General features: G+C 40.9%; 1 pseudogene; it reads right to left on the bottom strand.

Moving 5' to 3' along the window:
* Window positions 1-21,920, bottom strand: part of LOC127905675 (uncharacterized) — a 55,959-nt pseudogene that overhangs the window by 16,167 nt on the left and 17,872 nt on the right.

Below are 21,920 nucleotides of genomic sequence, written 5' to 3'. Positions count from 1 at the left end.
ATGGATCATGACGAGTTCATGCCCTTGGTGAAGAAGTTATGGGATCAGAATTCGGGGGGTTGTCCAATGTATCAGCTGTGTTGCAAACTAAGAAAGCTAAAGCAGGAATTGAAACTTTTCAATATGGCTCACTTCTCCAACATTTCAGATAGAGTTAAAGATGCAAAAAACGAAATGGATAAGGCTCAACAGGCTCTGCATACAGCGCATGAGAATCCAATTTTGTGCATGCGAGAAAGGGATGTTGTTCATAAATACGCTTCTACCGTCAGGGCTGAAGAGAGTTTTTTCAAACAGAAGGCAAGGATACAATGGCTTAGCTTGGGGGATCAGAATACTAGCTACTTTCACAAATCAGTAAATGGAAGACAGAATAGAAATAAGCTTCTATCACTTACAAGGGAGGATGGAGAGGTTGTCGAAGGACACGAGGCAGTCAAATCAGAAGTAATTGCATACTTCCATCGTGTGTTAGGAATGGATCAAATGCCTAGGGTTCTGAACGAGGAAGTGATGGAATCGGCAATTAACTTGAAACTGTCTTCAACGCAACAGCTTGTACTCGCACAAGATGTAACAAGGGAGGAGATTAAGCATGCTATGTTTAGTTTGAAGAACAACAAAGCCCCTGGTCCGGATGGCTTTAACGCAGGTTTCTTCAAAAGAATGTGGCACATAGTTGGGGAAGATGTAATCAACGCTGTTAGATCCTTCTTTTAGACTCATAGAATGCTTAAAGAAATGAATGCTACATCCATTTCCCTTATTCCTAAAGTTGCTAATCCTACAAGGTTGACAGATTTTCGTCCTATATCTTGCTGCAAGAACAAATCAGCAATGTTAGTGGCATCATCGGTTTTATGACATGGAATAAAGTGTGCCATCTTTGAAAACCTATCAACAACTACAAAAATTGAATCCCTACCCCGTTTTGACCTAGGTAAACCTAAGACGAAATCCATCAAAATGTCTACCCATGGTTCCTTAGGTACAGGCAAAGGGGTATACAAGCCATGTGGTTGAGTCCTAGACTTTGCTTTCCTACAAGTTATGCATTTATCACATATGCGTTGCACATCTTTTTTCATTTTAGGCTAATAAAAATGCTCATACAACACATCCAAAGTCTTAACAACACCAAAATGCCCCATCAACCAGCCCCCATGTTCTTCACGTACAAGCAATTCACGCATAGAACTTAATGGAACACACAATCGACTCTCTTTAAACAAATATTCATCAAGTCTATAAAACTTTCCAAAAGCCGAAGTTTCGCAAGTATTGTAAACATTAGCAAAATCACTATCATCCTTGTACAATTCTTTTATGTGTTCAAATCCTAGAAATCTAGCATCCAAAGTAGATAAAAGGACATACCTGCGTGAAAGTGCATCAGCCACAATGTTTTCTTTTCCTTGCTTATACTTGATCACATACGGAAAGGTTTCAATAAATTCCACCCATTTGGCATGTCTCCTACTCAACTTATCTTGCCCTTTCAAGTGCTTCAATGATTCATGATCAGAATGTATCACAAACTCCTTAGGCCACAGGTAATGCTGCCAGGTCTCTAGAGTTCTTACCAAGGCATAGAGCTCCTTGTCATATGTAGGGTAATTCAAAGCTGCCCCATTAAGTTTTTCGCTGAAATACACAATGGGCCTCTTATCCTGCATTAACACAGCTCCTATACCAATACCTGACGCATCACATTCAACTTCAAAAGCTCTCGTAAAGTCTGGCAAAGCTAAAACAGGCGTCGAACAAAGTTTATCTTTCAACAAATTAAAAGCCTTATCCTGTTCATCATTCCATTTGAATCTAACAGACATTTTCACAATTTCAGTTAAAGGTGCAGCAATAGTACTAAAATTCTTCACAAACCTTCTATAAAAACTAGCAAATCCATGAAAACTCCTTACCTCACTTACCGATTTTGGTGTAGGCCAATCCCGGATGGCCTTAACTTTCTCCTTGTCCATCTCGATACCCTGCGCAGTTACGACATAGCCAAGAAACACAATTTTTTCCATACAAAAGGTGCACTTCTTAAGATTAACATATAATTGCTCACTACGCAACACACTAAGTACATTATGCAAATGATCAAGATGCTCATTTAAATTCTTGCTATAGATCAAAATGTCATCAAAATACACAACAACAAACTTACCTATAAACGCACGCAATACAAGATTCATTAAACGCATAAACACATGCTAGGCGCTTTTGTAAGTCCAAACGGCATGACTAACCATTCATACAAACCATGCTTAGTCTTAAATGCAGTTTTCCACTCATCACCCTCTTTCATCCTAATCTGATGGTACCCACTTTTTAGACATCTTAGAGAAAATACATGATCCATGTAACTCATCTAGCATGTCATCAAGCCTAGGAATAGGATGTCGATATTTTACCGTTATGTTATTGACGGCACGATAATCAACACACATCCTCCATGCTCCATCCTTTTTAGGCACAAGTAGCACTGACACAGCACAAGGACTCATACTCTCACGAATGTACCCCTTCATCATAAACTCATCTACTTGCCTTTGAAGCTCCTTTGTCTCCTCGGGGTTGCTTTTATAGGCTGGACAGTTAGGAATCGAAGCTCTGGGCACAAGGTCAATTTGATCTTCAATCCCCCTTAATGGTGGTAATCCATTAGGGATGTCTTCAGGGAATACATCATCTAACTCCTGCATCAAAGAAACAGCCACACTAGGAATAGCACAATCAAGATCGTTAGTGTTAAAATAAGCCTCCTTATACACAAGTAAGACCATTGGCTTATTAGTGAAAAATGCAGATCTGATTTGAGATCCTTTTGCATAAAAATTAGGTTGTTTCTTTAATTTTTCCACACTACTATCATCACACGAGCTTACTTTCTTCACTCCTCGGTTTTTACCTCCACTCTCAACCGGTTTAATTAATGATTTAGGTTTAGCCGAATCTGATGGTTTTCTCTCACCATTGTCCTCACATGAATTTTCACTCTTCCCATCCTCACATTCTTTTTTTAATTTTATTTGATCATCATACACTTGTTTTGGAGAAAGAGGTACAAGAGTGATGGTTTTACCATCCTTTACAATAGTGAACCTATTTCTAAACCCATCATGAATCGCTTTCCGATCAAACTGCCATGGACGCCCCAAAAGTAAGTGAGTAGCATGCATTGGGACTACATCACACAAAATCTCATCAGAATACTTCCCAATAGCAAACACAATCAAAACCTGCTTAGTAACCCTCACTTCACCACATTCATTCAACCATTGCAATCTATAAGGCCTAGAATGCTTAATACAACTCAGATTCAATTTCTTCACAAGGGTATCACTAGCAACATTAGCACAACTAACTCCATCAATTATCATGCTACATACCTTGTTTTGGATGTGACATCTAGTGTGAAATATATTTTCCCGTTGCTGATCTACATCATCTTCTTTGATTTGCATGTTCAGCGCACGCCTTATAACCAAGGCCTCTCCCTCAACAGGATATGCAATCTCCTCATATCTACAATCCACCAAAGGTGGCATCTCTTCACTTTCAAATTTGTCACTTTCAGATTCAACCTCCCCATTGTCTCTTGTAAGCATAACTCTTCGGTTTGGACACTGAGATGCAATGTGCCCCTTCCCTAAACACTTAAAGCATTTAATATCTCTATCACGAGTAGGTTAAAATTCAGATTTACCTTTTCCATCCGTATGAGTATCCTTTTTCGCCTTAGGTGGTTCGGCATTTGCATAAGGCTTTGGTTGGACAACCCCCTCTCTCTTCAAATTCGGCCTCCATATTGAGGAAGATGAAGCCGAATTGGTCTGAAAACGTGTACTGCCCCTTCTCTTTATTTGCCTCTCCACCTTCGTTTCCATATGGACCATGTCCTCCAATTCCACACAATGTTGTAATTCTACAACATTCGCAATGTCCTTATTCAGCCCATTTAGAAATCTAGCCATAGTAGCTTCCCGATCCTCAATCACATTGGCCCGAATCATGGCGATCTCCATCTCCTTGAAATACTCATCCACAGACGTAGAACCCTGATTCAAACCCTGCAATTTCAGATACAAATCTCTATAATAGTGGTTAGGCACAAATCGCCTTCTCATCAACACTTTGATCTCCTCCCACGACGCTATCGGCCTCTCTCCACTCCTCCTTCTACTAATAACATTCTGATCCCACCAAATCAGTGCATAATCCGTGAATTCGATGACTCCAATTTCACTTTCTTTGCCTCCGAATAGTTATGGCAATCGAAAATTCAATCCACCTTTTTCTCCCACTCCAAATATGCCTTGGGATCGTTTTTACCTTGAAAAGAAGGTATTTTCAGTTTGATAGCATCCAAATCACCATCTAAATCAGCATGTCCCCCAACACTACGGAAATTTTCCCTTTGGCCGAATTGGCCCCTAGTTCTATTCCCATAATCCCTTCGGTTTCTAGGCTGCCGAAAACCTTCCCGATGGCCTATGGCCTCATCCTCAAAACCACCATCACCAATATCATCAACGGCCTCCTCAAAATCCTCATAATCAGCCCACCTTGGCCTTTCGGCCCTACTGCCACTATTTGCTTTCGGTTCAGACCCAAGCTTCCTCACATTTTGGGTGCTTGTACCAGCCTCGTTACCACTTTTCTCCAACCTATCAAGTCTATCACACACGTTTCCCATCACAAAATTCATCCTCTCTGTCGCACGTGAGCGACGTCGCGGCGATCGTCCACCCACAAAAAATGTAATATGGGGGATATATATCTGGTCAATGTAGGGAGACAAGGAATTCGTTGTCTCTTAGCAGTGAAAAATGGTGTGGGAGTCGCCACCTAGTATTTTGGTCACTAGGAACCCTAACTGGTCTCAGAGATCGGGTACGGGGACTGGTTGCGTAAAGGGAAGGTATTAGCACCCCAAATACGCCCTACCTAAGGTAAGCTGCATCGTTTAATTGTCTGATAAAATTTAAGGTGTTTTCGTTGTGTTTCCTAGTTGTTGGTCCGTCTATGGTTCAAGAAAAGTCCTCCTCAATAAGGAGGTCCTTATCTTATCGGGTAAAACCTAACCGTTCTAGCGTCTATGTAAAAAAACATATTTTTAATTTCAGGAATACGTTTTACGTATAAATTCGTAATCCCATATACTAACAGAGGACAAAAAGATTTTTTAGAATTTTTGGAATATTGGCCTAGTTCTCATGGCTTGAATAAACTGGTTATTAAAGCCAAAATGCATGCTACTACATATATTGTTTTGAGATTTCTTTTGTTGTGTGAAAATATGATGTTATAATATTTATATATATATATATTGGAGAGACTAGGCCGTATTTTAAAACAAAACATTTTTTAAATATGTATTTTGTACGTTTTGACGCAAATCGGGTATTTTAATACTGGGTTTGTATCCTTGCGGTATAAAAATACAACCAAATATTAATCTACTTTGATAAAGCAAATGCAGAAAAATCAACAATATTTTCAAAGATATTTTAGAAAATTTTTGAAAGCAAAAGACATTTTTTATTTTGAAAATCTTTGATGTTTTGATGAAAACCGGGTATGTTAATACCGGATTTATATCTTTACAGTATAAAATACCAACCAATATTAATCAAAATACAGTAATAAAATTACAGAAAATCACATATTTTTTTGAAATAATTTTTGAAGAATTTTTGTAATTTTTTCATATATATATATCTATATAAATAATACAAAATATAATATATATAATATAATATATAATATTAAATGGGCTGGGCTGGTCCGGCCCAACCGACTGGGCCGGACTCAACCCAAAATTGTTGGGCCGATCTCGGCCCAAAACAAAAAACACATTATCTTCTGGGCCAGACCCGGCCCAGAAGACAGGGCTGGGCCAGGATCCGCCTGGCCCAAGCCAAAACGGGGCGGGGGGGGAATTATTTTCCCCCCACCCCTGCATGCAGAACGCTACTCGTTCTGCATGCAGGGAACGAAACGAGAAAATAAACGCGAGGGAGAAGGGGAAGAAAAGTTACCTGGCGCGGAGGCGGAAGCGGTGGCTGGCTGCGTTTCTGGCGGTTCTGTGGTGGAGGCTGGTAGCGGTGTCGCTGCTCCCTGGCGGCGACTCCAAGCAGCGGCGCTGCTGTCTCAAGCGGCGGAAAGAGGGATTCTTCCTCTTTCCTTCTCCTCTGTTTCCTTCCCTTTTCTTCTCCTTCTTTGGTTTTCTTTCCCCCTGTTTTCCCTTCTTTCGGTTCTCTTCTCCCTCTCCCCTTTCTCTCTCTTTCGGTTTTTTCCGTTCCTCTCTCTCTCCTCTGTTTTTCGTTTTCTCCTTCTTCCCCCGTCTGTTCTCCTCTCCTTTTTTTTCTGCTGTCGTGTTGGTTGTTATTTATAGAGCCAAGTGAGTGGCTTTTCGCTGTGGAGCATGGGGAGCAGCCGGCCGGTCGGCCATTGGGCGCGACTGCCAACGCTCGGCCCCCCTCCCCGGCTTTCTGGCAGGTGCGCGGTGGGTGGTCGGCCATTGTGTTCGGTCGGTGGGCTCCAGGCGAGAGAGAGGGGCCGGCAAAAATTTCAAAAAAAAGCACCATTTTTCCCTTCTTCCCCGCTGCATGTTCGGGGGGGAAGAAGAAAGATGAACAGTGTCGTTCAAAACGACACCGTTCTGCCCTTTTCCCTTTTTTTTTTTTTTTTGAATGGATGAAACGGCGTCGTTTTGGATAAAACGCGTCGTTTCATTTAAATCCTACAAGACGCCAAAACGCATCAATTTGCAAAGCAGCCCTCAATTATCTTTTGTCCCTTCAATTGCATCCCTGCCGAATTCGAACCCCGTCCCTATATTTGGCCGCGTTTTTCACTTTGGTCCTTGGCCTTTGAATTATGTAATTGAGCCCTTAATTGATCAATAAACTTCCAATTTCTTCAATTAGGCCCCTGAATCAATTAATTCCAGCCCCTATACTTACGCGCCTTCTTCAATTTGGTCCTTGGTTTCGGATTCCTTCAATTAAGTCCCCAATTGGCCCTTAAACTTCAATATTTATGCAATTAAGCCCCTGATTTGACCTAATAAATTCCTAAAAAATATATTTTGGCCCCAAAACTTAAATTTCTTCTAATTAAAGCCCAAATTGACTTAAAAATCAATTTTTCTTGCAATCAAATCCCCTTTAAATTCATTTAAAAATCAAATTAAGTCCATAAACATCTAAATTTGGGCTTTTCTCCTCAAATTTCAAATTTTCCTTGTCAACAGGGCTCTCCTCCTTCAAGAATATATTATCAAAAATTCCATCTTTGTATTTTTAACCTTATCGACCAATTTTCCAACCATTTTCTGAGCGCTTCTGCCTCCTGTTATTTTTCTAACCTCATTTGGCTATATATTTTTATATATATTTTGTGGGGACCCAAAAATGGGTTACAACAGATGCCCCCTCTTTATAATGCTTACGGAGCAAAGGTTTTGCGCAGTAAGTTTTATAAAGATAAACCAAAACTGAGCTCCCGAAACTGATCTAGTCGGAGCTCGATTGCTCTGAAACTTTGTCCTTACAGCAATCCTCCTTAACCCAAAAACTATGATCAAAATTTAGTCATCTCGAGATCCCTTCTGGTGATCTCCTTTAACCCCAAAAACTCGGAATCTCATCTGGCGATTCCTTTACCCATACCCAAATACAAAAACACGTGTGTGGTCTCATTATGACGGGTGACCTGCCCGAATGGGAAAAGGAAAGAGTGGTCTCATTATTATGGGTGACCTACCCAGGAAAAATAATGGTCTCATTGTATGGGTGACGAACCCAGGAAAAATGATGGTCTCATTGTATGGGTGACTAACCCAGGAAAAATGCTGGTCTCATTGTATGGGTGACGAACCCAGGAAAAGTGATGGTCTCATTGTATGGGTGACTAACCCAGGAAAAATGCTGGTCTCATTGTATGGGTGACGAACCCAGGAAAAGTGATGGTCTCATTGTATGGGTGACTAACCCAGGAAAAATGATGGTCTCATTGTATGGGTGACTAACCCAAGAAAAGTGATGGTCTCATTGTATGGGTGACTAACCCAGGAAAAATGATGGTCTCATTGTATGGGTGACTAACCCAGGAAACATGATGGTCTCATTGTATGGGTGACGAACCCAAGAAAAATGATGGTCTCATTGTATGGGTGACTAACCCAAGAAAAGTGATGGTCTCATTGTATGGGTGACTAACCCAGGAAAACTGATGGTCTCATTGTATGGGTGACTAACCCAGGAAAAATGATGTGAAGTGCGGTCTGATTATAATGGGTGACCTACCCAGGGGAAGAATTCTTAGTAAACTCCATGCTTTTCTAAGAAATAGTTTCAATACGAGGTCCCTTCTAGCGACCTTCCTTGATGAATGCCGAAGTACGAGATCTTTTCTGGCGATCTCAAATAACTTGGAATCCCATCGGGCAATTCCTTTTACTAAAGCTAAAACATAAAGTTCCTTCTGGCGACCTTCATCGAAATACAAGATCCCTTCTGGCGATCTCATTTATCCAAACAACTTGGAATCCCATCTGGCGATTCCTTTTAACCAACATGTAATACGAGGTCCCATCTAGCGACCTCCAAATAGCGAAACACGAGATCCCTTCTGGCGATCTCCTTTAATCAACTTGGAATCCCAATCTGGCGATTCCTTTTAACCAACATGAAATATGAGGTCTCATCTGGCGACCTTCATCAACTTGGAATCCCATCTGGCGATTCCTTTTATTCAAAGCTGAAATACGAGGTCCCTTCTGGCGACCTCCTTTGACCAATATTGAAATACGAGATCCCTTCTGGCGATCTCAAACAACTTGGAATCCCATCTGGCGATTCCTTTTATTCAATATGAAATATGAGGTCCCTTCTGGCGACCTCCTTTAACCAATATCGAAATACGAGATCCCTTCTGGCGATCTCAAACAACTTGGAATCCCATCTGGCGATTCCTTTTTCCGAAGCTGAAATAATGAGATCCCTTCTGGCGATCTTCTTTAATCAAAAACCAAAAAATCTATTTTGTAAATCGGTCAACCTGGAATCCCATCTGGCGATTCCCTTTAACCGATTGCTCGATGTCGTTCCTCCTGATGGCAGGGTTTGAAAATTATTATCTTCTCTTCTCGTTGTTCTAGAATCAACTCAATGATTCTTTCTTCATCTCCAATTTTGTTGGAATGCATTAAGGTCTCCTCCTGTAATGATCCAAAAAACATATATGCAATGATTTATGATTAGATGCCATGCATGCATTTGTACCTGGTTTTGAAACATAGGCCCCATCATCTTCTTCTATTTCATGAAACTCTCTCTTGATATGAGCTTGCTTTTGAAGTCGTATGCTGGATTCATTTCTCGTGCTGCCTCTCATATCTTTGAGAAGAAGCCTTTGACTTTCTTCAAGTATTCCTTTTCTCAAAATGTATGACTTGTATTTGCCTCTTTGTCATGCTTTTGTCAAATGCTTTAGCTTGGTTTTCAAATCTATGGGCTTCCAACCAATTTTAAACACGTAAAACTTTTCAAAAAAACAACTCGTTTTGCCCCCAGTGTAGGGGTGTGATCCTAGTCTGGGCTTTTATAGAGAATAAATTCATTCAGCCAATGATAAACTTTTTTAGTGCGTGAAGGGATAATGATGATTTTTTTTTTTCAAAATGCACATTGTTATGGTTGATAAAGACAATTACAGATGATTAATCATTCATTACGCTATCAGAGGTAGGGATGTACTTTAGGGTTAGCTTTTCTTAAATTTCATATTAAAACATTTTATGATATAACCACTCAAACTTGTTCAAAAAGTGCATAATCTCATCATTTATTAAAAAAAGGTAGGCTCAAACATAAAATGGCTGAAAACATGAGCCCTGACTGCCCAATAAAAGTAATGACAAAAGCAAATGACAAAAACATGCTAAGGCAAATAAAGTTGTTTTACATTTTGAAAACTACGAGAAGTTCTTGGGTCAACCCGTTCTGGAAAGTCAACCGAGGCAATGCTTCATCTTCCTTCCCCATTTGCGTTTCCTTGTCTTCTCTTTCGATCTCGCCTTCTTCATTATTGACGATTCTTGACCAAGGTTTTCCAACCCTTTATCCCCTATTACTTTTGTCATGACTAGGCAATAGATTTGAATTGATATTGGGTGTGTCTTCAAACGACACCCATCCTATCTTGATGAGCTTCAACAACATGTTCTTGAAAGCGTAGCACGTTTCAAGACAATGTCCGGGAATACCAGCATGGTACTCGCAAGTCAACTCGGGCTTATACCAGATGGGGAATGGTGGTTGTAGTGGTAATGTAGGGATAGGAGCTATTTGTCCAATGCTCAGTAGTTTGGCATACATTTCCTTCAAAGGCATGGGTAATGGCGGTAGTTGTTCTGCAATGTATCTTGTGTTTGGTCTTTGATCGTTGTTTTGGATGTTTGACTGGTTATTTGCTTGATTAGAGGAAAAAGGTTTGTTAAAGTTTATGTGGGCCACATAAGGGTTATATGAATCCGTTATCTTGTCATTGGACCCACCTTCAAAGTCGTAAATGTGACCTTCCATTTTTCTTCCAATAAAACCTTTTGTCTCCAATGGCTCAGCTATACGTCCAGCTTTAATCCCTTGCTCTATTCTTTCAGCTATGCGGACCGCCTCATAGAAATGCTGAGATGAGCTACCCATTAGGTGCTCGTAATATGGTGCTTTGAAGGTATTGGCAAACAAGGTCACCATCTCCGTTTCTATCAAAGGGGGTTGGACATGCATTGCCTCATCCCTCCACCTTTGCGCATAGGCCCTTACCGACTCGTGGCTCATTTTCTCCATTGACATTAGACTTGTTCGATCAGGAGCGATTTCCATGTTAAACTTGTACTGCTTAAGGAAAGCCTCCACCAAGTCTCTCCAGCTCCTGATCCTGACACTGTCTAACCTCATGTACCAGCTCAAAGCGGATCCTGCTAGGCTATCTTGAAAGAAATAGATTAGCAATTTATCATCATGGATTACTTCTGCCATTTTGTTGCAGTAGGATCGAAGGTGAGTGTTTGGGCATTCCAAACCAGTATACTTAATGAACTCAGGTATCCTAAAATCTTTTGGTACCACGATGTTTGGTACTAAACATACTTCGGCTGCTCGCACAGGGTCAAACCAATCATTACCCTCAATTGCCCGTAATCTTTCTTCCAAAGCAAACAGCTTGTCTTGGTCCATCAAACTAGGAGACCTATTATCCGGTATTCCCTCCGCTGTTAAGTCCACAGTGACTGGAGCATGAGTTGGCTGGATAGGGGCGATAGGCACAAAATATTGTTCATTGGCCGAGTTTGCCCCCTGGTTTTGAGATGCTTGAGGGATGTGAGCTGCTGGCGCTCCTTTAGGTTGTTGGGCTGATGTTCCCTCCCCATTCTTAGCTCTTAAAAGCTGCTTGAGTAAGTCGGTTAGTCGAGAAACTTCATTTTTTACGGACTCCAACTCGGTCTGATAATGTGACTCTAAGTGAGCTCTTTCTTCGTTCTCCATTCTCGATCTAGACCGGGTGTTGTGGACTTTAGATGTGGGACCTATGTTTCACGATCTGTCGTGCATATGATGAATTAAAAACAAATGCGTGATGAAAATATGATGCTCGTGCGAATGTATATCTTAAAGTCGATTCATGACTTTCGTAATCCTTTAGGCAAGATTTCGGCTTAAAAACCTGAATTGATGAATTATTAATCATGATGAACGTAAGATAGATATCCTAAGGACAAGTTCTATTTATTAGGTGAGAATGGGTAGGTTTTCTATTTGGTCTTTAAAAGGGTCTCATATCTGCCCAGTGACGTTCTTCGTAAAGACAGTATGGGGGCGTTGCAAGGAACAGTTAAGGTAAGTATACCCACCATTACCAAGCAGGCACTCAGATATGAGTTGGGTGTTTCACGCATCTGAACCCTGACCAATAGTCATAGGGCAGATCGCTAATCCCCCTCCTAGCTTAAAGCTTGTGTGTGCTTTTCAAAATAAAAGCAAGTGATACATGAGACAATTTTATACAATGCATAAATAATACGTGTAAAATAAAAAACAAATATGCAAATAAATGGAAAGGCATATTAACAATAAACACATGGAAACACAAACACATCAGACAAAAACAAAGCTTAGTCTACAAGGTCCCCAGTGGAGTCGCCATTCTGTCGCACGTGAGCGACGTCGCGGCGATCGTCCACCCACAAAAAATGTAATATGGGGGATATATATCTGGTCAATGTAGGGAGACAAGGAATTCGTTGTCTCTTAGCAGTGAAAAATGGTGTGGGAGTCGCCACCTAGTATTTTGGTCACTAGGAACCCTAACTGGTCTCAGAGATCGGGTACGGGGACTGGTTGCGTAAAGGGAAGGTATTAGCACCCCAAATACGCCCTACCTAAGGTAAGCTGCATCGTTTAATTGTCTGATAAAATTTAAGGTGTTTTCGTTGTGTTTCCTAGTTGTTGGTCCGTCTATGGTTCAAGAAAAGTCCTCCTCAATAAGGAGGTCCTTATCTTATCGGGTAAAACCTAACCGTTCTAGCGTCTATGTAAAAAAACATATTTTTAATTTCAGGAATACGTTTTACGTATAAATTCGTAATCCCATATACTAACAGAGGACAAAAAGATTTTTTAGAATTTTTGGAATATTGGCCTAGTTCTCATGGCTTGAATAAACTGGTTATTAAAGCCAAAATGCATGCTACTACATATATTGTTTTGAGATTTCTTTTGTTGTGTGAAAATATGATGTTATAATATTTATATATATATATTGGAGAGACTAGGCCGTATTTTAAAACAAAACATTTTTAAATATGTATTTTGTACGTTTTGACGCAAATCGGGTATTTTAATACTGGGTTTGTATCCTTGCGGTATAAAAATACAACCAAATATTAATCTACTTTGATAAAGCAAATGCAGAAAAATCAACAATATTTTCAAAGATATTTTAGAAAATTTTTGAAAGCAAAAGACATTTTTTATTTTGAAAATCTTTGATGTTTTGATGAAAACCGGGTATGTTAATACCGGATTTATATCTTTACAGTATAAAATACCAACCAATATTAATCAAAATACAGTAATAAAATTACAGAAAATCACATATTTTTTTGAAATAATTTTTGAAGAATTTTTGTAATTTTTTCATATATATATATCTATATAAATAATACAAAATATAATATATATAATATAATATATAATATTAAATGGGCTGGGCTGGTCCGGCCCAACCGACTGGGCCGGACTCAACCCAAAATTGTTGGGCCGATCTCGGCCCAAAACAAAAAACACATTATCTTCTGGGCCAGACCCGGCCCAGAAGACAGGGCTGGGCCAGGATCCGCCTGGCCCAAGCCAAAACGGGGCGGGGGGGGAATTATTTTCCCCCCACCCCTGCATGCAGAACGCTACTCGTTCTGCATGCAGGGAACGAAACGAGAAAATAAACGCGAGGGAGAAGGGGAAGAAAAGTTACCTGGCGCGGAGGCGGAAGCGGTGGCTGGCTGCGTTTCTGGCGGTTCTGTGGTGGAGGCTGGTAGCGGTGTCGCTGCTCCCTGGCGGCGACTCCAAGCAGCGGCGCTGCTGTCTCAAGCGGCGGAAAGAGGGATTCTTCCTCTTTCCTTCTCCTCTGTTTCCTTCCCTTTTCTTCTCCTTCTTTGGTTTTCTTTCCCCCTGTTTTCCCTTCTTTCGGTTCTCTTCTCCCTCTCCCCTTTCTCTCTCTTTCGGTTTTTTCCGTTCCTCTCTCTCTCCTCTGTTTTTCGTTTTCTCCTTCTTCCCCCGTCTGTTCTCCTCTCCTTTTTTTTCTGCTGTCGTGTTGGTTGTTATTTATAGAGCCAAGTGAGTGGCTTTTCGCTGTGGAGCATGGGGAGCAGCCGGCCGGTCGGCCATTGGGCGCGACTGCCAACGCTCGGCCCCCCTCCCCGGCTTTCTGGCAGGTGCGCGGTGGGTGGTCGGCCATTGTGTTCGGTCGGTGGGCTCCAGGCGAGAGAGAGGGGCCGGCAAAAATTTCAAAAAAAAGCACCATTTTTCCCTTCTTCCCCGCTGCATGTTCGGGGGGGAAGAAGAAAGATGAACAGTGTCGTTCAAAACGACACCGTTCTGCCCTTTTCCCTTTTTTTTTTTTTTTTTGAATGGATGAAACGGCGTCGTTTTGGATAAAACGCGCCGTTTCATTTAAATCCTACAAGACGCCAAAACGCATCAATTTGCAAAGCAGCCCTCAATTATCTTTTGTCCCTTCAATTGCATCCCTGCCGAATTCGAACCCCGTCCCTATATTTGGCCGCGTTTTTCACTTTGGTCCTTGGCCTTTGAATTATGTAATTGAGCCCTTAATTGATCAATAAACTTCCAATTTCTTCAATTAGGCCCCTGAATCAATTAATTCCAGCCCCTATACTTACGCGCCTTCTTCAATTTGGTCCTTGGTTTCGGATTCCTTCAATTAAGTCCCCAATTGGCCCTTAAACTTCAATATTTATGCAATTAAGCCCCTGATTTGACCTAATAAATTCCTAAAAAATATATTTTGGCCCCAAAACTTAAATTTCTTCTAATTAAAGCCCAAATTGACTTAAAAATCAATTTTTCTTGCAATCAAATCCCCTTTAAATTCATTTAAAAATCAAATTAAGTCCATAAACATCTAAATTTGGGCTTTTCTCCTCAAATTTCAAATTTTCCTTGTCAACAGGGCTCTCCTCCTTCAAGAATATATTATCAAAAATTCCATCTTTGTATTTTTAACCTTATCGACCAATTTTCCAACCATTTTCTGAGCGCTTCTGCCTCCTGTTATTTTTCTAACCTCATTTGGCTATATATTTTTATATATATTTTGTGGGGACCCAAAAATGGGTTACAACAGATGCCCCCTCTTTATAATGCTTACGGAGCAAAGGTTTTGCGCAGTAAGTTTTATAAAGATAAACCAAAACTGAGCTCCCGAAACTGATCTAGTCGGAGCTCGATTGCTCTGAAACTTTGTCCTTACAGCAATCCTCCTTAACCCAAAAACTATGATCAAAATTTAGTCATCTCGAGATCCCTTCTGGTGATCTCCTTTAACCCCAAAAACTCGGAATCTCATCTGGCGATTCCTTTACCCATACCCAAATACAAAAACACGTGTGTGGTCTCATTATGACGGGTGACCTGCCCGAATGGGAAAAGGAAAGAGTGGTCTCATTATTATGGGTGACCTACCCAGGAAAAATAATGGTCTCATTGTATGGGTGACGAACCCAGGAAAAATGATGGTCTCATTGTATGGGTGACTAACCCAGGAAAAATGCTGGTCTCATTGTATGGGTGACGAACCCAGGAAAAGTGATGGTCTCATTGTATGGGTGACTAACCCAGGAAAAATGCTGGTCTCATTGTATGGGTGACGAACCCAGGAAAAGTGATGGTCTCATTGTATGGGTGACTAACCCAGGAAAAATGATGGTCTCATTGTATGGGTGACTAACCCAAGAAAAGTGATGGTCTCATTGTATGGGTGACTAACCCAGGAAAAATGATGGTCTCATTGTATGGGTGACTAACCTAGGAAACATGATGGTCTCATTGTATGGGTGACGAACCCAAGAAAAATGATGGTCTCATTGTATGGGTGACTAACCCAAGAAAAGTGATGGTCTCATTGTATGGGTGACTAACCCAGGAAAAATGATGTGAAGTGCGGTCTGATTATAATGGGTGACCTACCCAGGGGAAGAATTCTTAGTAAACTCCATGCTTTTCTAAGAAATAGTTTCAATACGAGGTCCCTTCTAGCGACCTTCCTTGATGAATGCCGAAGTACGAGATCTTTTCTGGCGATCTCAAATAACTTGGAATCCCATCGGGCAATTCCTTTTACTAAAGCTAAAACATAAAGTTCCTTCTGGCGACCTTCATCGAAATACAAGATCCCTTCTGGCGATCTCATTTATCCAAACAACTTGGAATCCCATCTGGCGATTCCTTTTAACCAACATGTAATACGAGGTCCCATCTAGCGACCTCCAAATAGCGAAACACGAGATCCCTTCTGGCGATCTCCTTTAATCAACTTGGAATCCCAATCTGGCGATTCCTTTTAACCAACATGAAATATGAGGTCTCATCTGGCGACCTTCATCAACTTGGAATCCCATCTGGCGATTCCTTTTATTCAAAGCTGAAATACGAGGTCCCTTCTGGCGACCTCCTTTGACCAATATTGAAATACGAGATCCCTTCTGGCGATCTCAAACAACTTGGAATCCCATCTGGCGATTCCTTTTATTCAATATGAAATATGAGGTCCCTTCTGGCGACCTCCTTTAACCAATATCGAAATACGAGATCCCTTCTGGCGATCTCAAACAACTTGGAATCCCATCTGGCGATTCCTTTTTCCGAAGCTGAAATAATGAGATCCCTTCTGGCGATCTTCTTTAATCAAAAACCAAAAAATCTATTTTGTAAATCGGTCAACCTGGAATCCCATCTGGCGATTCCCTTTAACCGATTGCTCGATGTCGTTCCTCCTGATGGCAGGGTTTGAAAATTATTATCTTCTCTTCTCGTTGTTCTAGAATCAACTCAATGATTCTTTCTTCATCTCCAATTTTGTTGGAATGCATTAAGGTCTCCTCCTGTAATGATCCAAAAAACATATATGCAATGATTTATGATTAGATGCCATGCATGCATTTGTACCTGGTTTTGAAACATAGGCCCCATCATCTTCTTCTATTTCATGAAACTCTCTCTTGATATGAGCTTGCTTTTGAAGTCGTATGCTGGATTCATTTCTCGTGCTGCCTCTCATATCTTTGAGAAGAAGCCTTTGACTTTCTTCAAGTATTCCTTTTCTCAAAATGTATGACTTGTATTTGCCTCTTTGTCATGCTTTTGTCAAATGCTTTAGCTTGGTTTTCAAATCTATGGGCTTCCAACCAATTTTAAACACGTAAAACTTTTCAAAAAAACAACTCGTTTTGCCCCCAGTGTAGGGGTGTGATCCTAGTCTGGGCTTTTATAGAGAATAAATTCATTCAGCCAATGATAAACTTTTTTAGTGCGTGAAGGGATAATGATGATTTTTTTTTTTCAAAATGCACATTGTTATGGTTGATAAAGACAATTACAGATGATTAATCATTCATTACGCTATCAGAGGTAGGGATGTACTTTAGGGTTAGCTTTTCTTAAATTTCATATTAAAACATTTTATGATATAACCACTCAAACTTGTTCAAAAAGTGCATAATCTCATCATTTATTAAAAAAAGGTAGGCTCAAACATAAAATGGCTGAAAACATGAGCCCTGACTGCCCAATAAAAGTAATGACAAAAGCAAATGACAAAAACATGCTAAGGCAAATAAAGTTGTTTTACATTTTGAAAACTACGAGAAGTTCTTGGGTCAACCCGTTCTGGAAAGTCAACCGAGGCAATGCTTCATCTTCCTTCCCCATTTGCGTTTCCTTGTCTTCTCTTTCGATCTCGCCTTCTTCATTATTGACGATTCTTGACCAAGGTTTTCCAACCCTTTATCCCCTATTACTTTTGTCATGACTAGGCAATAGATTTGAATTGATATTGGGTGTGTCTTCAAACGACACCCATCCTATCTTGATGAGCTTCAACAACATGTTCTTGAAAGCGTAGCACGTTTCAAGACAATGTCCGGGAATACCAGCATGGTACTCGCAAGTCAACTCGGGCTTATACCAGATGGGGAATGGTGGTTGTAGTGGTAATGTAGGGATAGGAGCTATTTGTCCAATGCTCAGTAGTTTGGCATACATTTCCTTCAAAGGCATGGGTAATGGCGGTAGTTGTTCTGCAATGTATCTTGTGTTTGGTCTTTGATCGTTGTTTTGGATGTTTGACTGGTTATTTGCTTGATTAGAGGAAAAAGGTTTGTTAAAGTTTATGTGGGCCACATAAGGGTTATATGAATCCGTTATCTTGTCATTGGACCCACCTTCAAAGTCGTAAATGTGACCTTCCATTTTTCTTCCAATAAAACCTTTTGTCTCCAATGGCTCAGCTATACGTCCAGCTTTAATCCCTTGCTCTATTCTTTCAGCTATGCGGACCGCCTCATAGAAATGCTGAGATGAGCTACCCATTAGGTGCTCGTAATATGGTGCTTTGAAGGTATTGGCAAACAAGGTCACCATCTCCGTTTCTATCAAAGGGGGTTGGACATGCATTGCCTCATCCCTCCACCTTTGCGCATAGGCCCTTACCGACTCGTGGCTCATTTTCTCCATTGACATTAGACTTGTTCGATCAGGAGCGATTTCCATGTTAAACTTGTACTGCTTAAGGAAAGCCTCCACCAAGTCTCTCCAGCTCCTGATCCTGACACTGTCTAACCTCATGTACCAGCTCAAAGCGGATCCTGCTAGGCTATCTTGAAAGAAATAGATTAGCAATTTATCATCATGGATTACTTCTGCCATTTTGTTGCAGTAGGATCGAAGGTGAGTGTTTGGGCATTCCAAACCAGTATACTTAATGAACTCAGGTATCCTAAAATCTTTTGGTACCACGATGTTTGGTACTAAACATACTTCGGCTGCTCGCACAGGGTCAAACCAATCATTACCCTCAATTGCCCGTAATCTTTCTTCCAAAGCAAACAGCTTGTCTTGGTCCATCAAACTAGGAGACCTATTATCCGGTATTCCCTCCGCTGTTAAGTCCACAGTGACTGGAGCATGAGTTGGCTGGATAGGGGCGATAGGCACAAAATATTGTTCATTGGCCGAGTTTGCCCCCTGGTTTTGAGATGCTTGAGGGATGTGAGCTGCTGGCGCTCCTTTAGGTTGTTGGGCTGATGTTCCCTCCCCATTCTTAGCTCTTAAAAGCTGCTTGAGTAAGTCGGTTAGTCGAGAAACTTCATTTTTTACGGACTCCAACTCGGTCTGATAATGTGACTCTAAGTGAGCTCTTTCTTCGTTCTCCATTCTCGATCTAGACCGGGTGTTGTGGACTTTAGATGTGGGACCTATGTTTCACGATCTGTCGTGCATATGATGAATTAAAAACAAATGCGTGATGAAAATATGATGCTCGTGCGAATGTATATCTTAAAGTCGATTCATGACTTTCGTAATCCTTTAGGCAAGATTTCGGCTTAAAAACCTGAATTGATGAATTATTAATCATGATGAACGTAAGATAGATATCCTAAGGACAAGTTCTATTTATTAGGTGAGAATGGGTAGGTTTTCTATTTGGTCTTTAAAAGGGTCTCATATCTGCCCAGTGACGTTCTTCGTAAAGACAGTATGGGGGCGTTGCAAGGAACAGTTAAGGTAAGTATACCCACCATTACCAAGCAGGCACTCAGATATGAGTTGGGTGTTTCACGCATCTGAACCCTGACCAATAGTCATAGGGCAGATCGCTAATCCCCCTCCTAGCTTAAAGCTTGTGTGTGCTTTTCAAAATAAAAGCAAGTGATACATGAGACAATTTTATACAATGCATAAATAATACGTGTAAAATAAAAAACAAATATGCAAATAAATGGAAAGGCATATTAACAATAAACACATGGAAACACAAACACATCAGACAAAAACAAAGCTTAGTCTACAAGGTCCCCAGTGGAGTCGCCATTCTGTCGCACGTGAGCGACGTCGCGGCGATCGTCCACCCACAAAAAATGTAATATGGGGGATATATATCTGGTCAATGTAGGGAGACAAGGAATTCGTTGTCTCTTAGCAGTGAAAAATGGTGTGGGAGTCGCCACCTAGTATTTTGGTCACTAGGAACCCTAACTGGTCTCAGAGATCGGGTACGGGGACTGGTTGCGTAAAGGGAAGGTATTAGCACCCCAAATACGCCCTACCTAAGGTAAGCTGCATCGTTTAATTGTCTGATAAAATTTAAGGTGTTTTCGTTGTGTTTCCTAGTTGTTGGTCCGTCTATGGTTCAAGAAAAGTCCTCCTCAATAAGGAGGTCCTTATCTTATCGGGTAAAACCTAACCGTTCTAGCGTCTATGTAAAAAAACATATTTTTAATTTCAGGAATACGTTTTACGTATAAATTCGTAATCCCATATACTAACAGAGGACAAAAAGATTTTTTAGAATTTTTGGAATATTGGCCTAGTTCTCATGGCTTGAATAAACTGGTTATTAAAGCCAAAATGCATGCTACTACATATATTGTTTTGAGATTTCTTTTGTTGTGTGAAAATATGATGTTATAATATTTATATATATATATTGGAGAGACTAGGCCGTATTTTAAAACAAAACATTTTTAAATATGTATTTTGTACGTTTTGACGCAAATCGGGTATTTTAATACTGGGTTTGTATCCTTGCGGTATAAAAATACAACCAAATATTAATCTACTTTGATAAAGCAAATGCAGAAAAATCAACAATATTTTCAAAGATATTTTAGAAAATTTTTGAAAGCAAAAGACATTTTTTATTTTGAAAATCTTTGATGTTTTGATGAAAACCGGGTATGTTAATACCGGATTTATATCTTTACAGTATAAAATACCAACCAATATTAATCAAAATACAGTAATAAAATTACAGAAAATCACATATTTTTTTGAAATAATTTTTGAAGAATTTTTGTAATTTTTTCATATATATATCTATATAAATAATACAAAATATAATATATATAATATAATATATAATATTAAATGGGCTGGGCTGGTCCGGCCCAACCGACTGGGCCGGACTCAACCCAAAATTGTTGGGCCGATCTCGGCCCAAAACAAAAAACACATTATCTTCTGGGCCAGACCCGGCCCAGAAGACAGGGCTGGGCCAGGATCCGCCTGGCCCAAGCCAAAACGGGGCGGGGGGGGGAATTATTTTCCCCCCACCCCTGCATGCAGAACGCTACTCGTTCTGCATGCAGGGAACGAAACGAGAAAATAAACGCGAGGGAGAAGGGGAAGAAAAGTTACCTGGCGCGGAGGCGGAAGCGGTGGCTGGCTGCGTTTCTGGCGGTTCTGTGGTGGAGGCTGGTAGCGGTGTCGCTGCTCCCTGGCGGCGACTCCAAGCAGCGGCGCTGCTGTCTCAAGCGGCGGAAAGAGGGATTCTTCCTCTTTCCTTCTCCTCTGTTTCCTTCCCTTTTCTTCTCCTTCTTTGGTTTTCTTTCCCCCTGTTTTCCCTTCTTTCGGTTCTCTTCTCCCTCTCCCCTTTCTCTCTCTTTCGGTTTTTTCCGTTCCTCTCTCTCTCCTCTGTTTTTCGTTTTCTCCTTCTTCCCCCGTCTGTTCTCCTCTCCTTTTTTTTCTGCTGTCGTGTTGGTTGTTATTTATAGAGCCAAGTGAGTGGCTTTTCGCTGTGGAGCATGGGGAGCAGCCGGCCGGTCGGCCATTGGGCGCGACTGCCAACGCTCGGCCCCCCTCCCCGGCTTTCTGGCAGGTGCGCGGTGGGTGGTCGGCCATTGTGTTCGGTCGGTGGGCTCCAGGCGAGAGAGAGGGGCCGGCAAAAATTTCAAAAAAAAGCACCATTTTTCCCTTCTTCCCCGCTGCATGTTCGGGGGGGAAGAAGAAAGATGAACAGTGTCGTTCAAAACGACACCGTTCTGCCCTTTTCCCTTTTTTTTTTTTTTTTTTGAATGGATGAAACGGCGTCGTTTTGGATAAAACGCGCCGTTTCATTTAAATCCTACAAGACGCCAAAACGCATCAATTTGCAAAGCAGCCCTCAATTATCTTTTGTCCCTTCAATTGCATCCCTGCCGAATTCGAACCCCGTCCCTATATTTGGCCGCGTTTTTCACTTTGGTCCTTGGCCTTTGAATTATGTAATTGAGCCCTTAATTGATCAATAAACTTCCAATTTCTTCAATTAGGCCCCTGAATCAATTAATT

Source organism: Populus trichocarpa, chromosome 8, assembly GCF_000002775.5.
Source record: "Populus trichocarpa isolate Nisqually-1 chromosome 8, P.trichocarpa_v4.1, whole genome shotgun sequence".
Taxonomy (NCBI): domain Eukaryota; kingdom Viridiplantae; phylum Streptophyta; class Magnoliopsida; order Malpighiales; family Salicaceae; genus Populus; species Populus trichocarpa.
Note: the sequence above shows the minus strand (reverse complement) of the source record. Positions and strands in the feature narration are given on the sequence as shown.